The following is a 2,758-nucleotide window of genomic DNA, read 5'->3' on the forward strand; positions in this document are numbered from 1 at the left end:
AAAACTTATACTTCAGGATTGAACCTCTATTTGGTCCTGTTGTCAAATAGTATCAGTGTTTGGGTTTTTTTTTTTGTATTTATTGTTTTAAAATTTTTGATAGATATTCGGTCCTAGCGTCATTAAGTTCACTTGAAAATGGAACAGCAAGTACAGATGTGTCCCATGCACCTCCTGTCTGGCATGTGCCGGGCCTCCTTCACCAGACTGGATCATTTGTTAAGATTGATGAACCAATATTGATGCATCACTATCACCCAAAGACTACTAATAGAGTTTATTCTTGGTTCGGTACACTTTATGGGTTTTGACAAAGGTAAGGTGGCAGGTGGCCACCATTATAGCATTAGAGTATTGTGGAGAGTAGTGTCACTGCCTCTTCAGAATTTGATCACCCCAGACTATGGAAACACTATTCTTAGTGTCTAAACAGTTTTGCCCTTTCCAAATTCTGTGTGCCTTAGAATCATGTTAGAATCTTTTTAGATTGGCTTCTCTGATTTAGTAATATGCATTTAGGTTTCCTCTCTGCATGTCATGGCTTGACACTTCTGTCGTTAGCACTGAATAATAGTCATTTTCTAGATCTATCATGAATTGTTTGTCCATTCATCTACAGAAGAACTATGTGGTAACTCCCAAGTTTTGGCAATAGGGAACAATACTACCATAAAGTTCCCTGTGTAGGACTTTGCATCAATATGTTTTCAGCCCCTTGGGAATATACCAAGAAATGTGATGGCTGGGTTGTACAAAAAGAGTATATTTAACTTCGTAAGAAACCATCAACTGTTTTCCAAAGTGGATGCATTCCCACCAGCAATTAGTAAAGTCCCTGTTACTCCTCCTTATTATTAACAGTTAGTAGCAGAATCCACTTTCTGATTGGGGGCCATTTTTAATAGGAAGTATTGGTATCCTGTTTTAATTTTTATTTTTCTGATGACCTATGATATTAATCAGACTATATCTCTCTGGGAGAGCCCCTCAAAAACTCATACATTTCTGCTTATGTTCCTAGAGTTTAAGTCTGGTGAGATAAGTCACTGTACAAGTACTACAAAGCAACTGTATTGCTTACAGATAAGGAGGAAGAAGCAGCCATTTCCCTCAAGTCTCACAAAAGCTCTTCAGGGCAGATGATACCTCTTCCATACATGCTCATGTCCCAAGGTTACGAAGGAACATTAAAAGGAACCTGCTCAAGAATGTTATACACCTTGGGCAATCTGGACTACTGAGATACAAGCACCAAAGGACATCCTGTTCTAGGAGGAGTGAGATTGAAGCCTGGCCTGTTCCCCCCAACTCAGAATGCTGCATTTCCAGCATATTCTATAATTATTCCAAGGATCACAAAGGAGGAAGGAGGCAGAGGTGGGTTGTCAAGGTTATCTGTGGAATTTCTTTTAATATGCTCATCTGTCATCTATATGTCTGTCTTGAATGTTTTTAAAGATATAACTTCTAAGATATATTGTCCATTTTTCCTTTACCATGTTCATTTGCATAGTTAAGTTTTGTCAAAGCTAAATTTAATATGAACCTAATTATTTGTTCCTTGTATACAAGAAATGAATTGAATATTTGTGTTAATCTGGTTCCCTATAACTTTGGTATAAACTGTATTTACTTATCAGTACCAGAAGCAGGCATATTCTACTTAGATAATGGTGGCAATTATCAAACTCATTGATGTAGCTGATTTCCAATATGGTGATAGAATGGAAGGATTAGAGGATATTCCAGGCTCATTTAACCTTTGAGAAGAAACATCTAATTTCTAACTATGAGTCAAATGTGAGCTGTGCACTTTTAGAAATATCTTCATCAATGTGGGAAAGCTCCATTCTATTTCCAGTTTGCTGAGATTATTTACCATGAATGGGTGCTGGAATACACAAAATGTTTTTCTTTGTCCATTGAGATAATTTGATTTTCTTTGTCCATTGAGATAATTTGATTTTTTTCTTCCTCTTCTAGATGTGGTAAATTGTATTGATTAATTTACAAATGATCCATCAGCCCTTAATATATGGACTATATCTGACTAGATTAGGATGCCTAATATTTGAACACTGTTGGATTTCATGTTTTAAAATGTTATGAATTTTTTTGCATCTATTTCATGAGAACTCTAATGAAAAAAGTGGAAAAATTGTTAGGGTAAATAAATACTATAAGCAAAGCGGAAGAAAGAGAAGGAAATGCAAGAAGTATTAAAAATACAACTCAGTTGAAGAACGTCTCTAATAGACTGAATGCAGCCAAAGAAATCAAGGCTGAGGTTAAGGACGTCTCCATAGCCCTTTTCATTTCATGGTCTGATAATTCCAACATCTTCATTACCTTTGAGTTCTGTTGCTTGCATTGTCTCTTGTGACTCATTTTTTTTCATTTATTGAAAGGTTACTGTGATGTATCAGTAAGTAGAAGGAGAGATGACTGGGTGTTCAGGGTGAAGTTTATGTTAGCCTGTTAGGGGTGAGACTGGGTGAAGTGTTTGCTCTGGCTGGAGAGTCCAGAGGGTGCTATAGTCTCCAGTGCTCCTTTCTCTTTCTTTGTGCTATCCTGGACTTCCCAGGGAACTCCCTTCTAGATGAATTAACCTTATAGCTCTGTCAGCGGTAATCCATGATTTTAGAGCAGAGCCCTGTTAGTGGGGTGTTAAAGTAGTGGGGGAGAGGTCCTCCACAGCCGCACGGGTCAACCCTAGTCTTGGAGTTGGTCTCGGTTCCTGGTCTAGGACCTTCACAAC

Source organism: Urocitellus parryii, chromosome 2 (genome assembly GCF_045843805.1).
Source record: "Urocitellus parryii isolate mUroPar1 chromosome 2, mUroPar1.hap1, whole genome shotgun sequence".
NCBI classification, from domain to species: domain Eukaryota; kingdom Metazoa; phylum Chordata; class Mammalia; order Rodentia; family Sciuridae; genus Urocitellus; species Urocitellus parryii.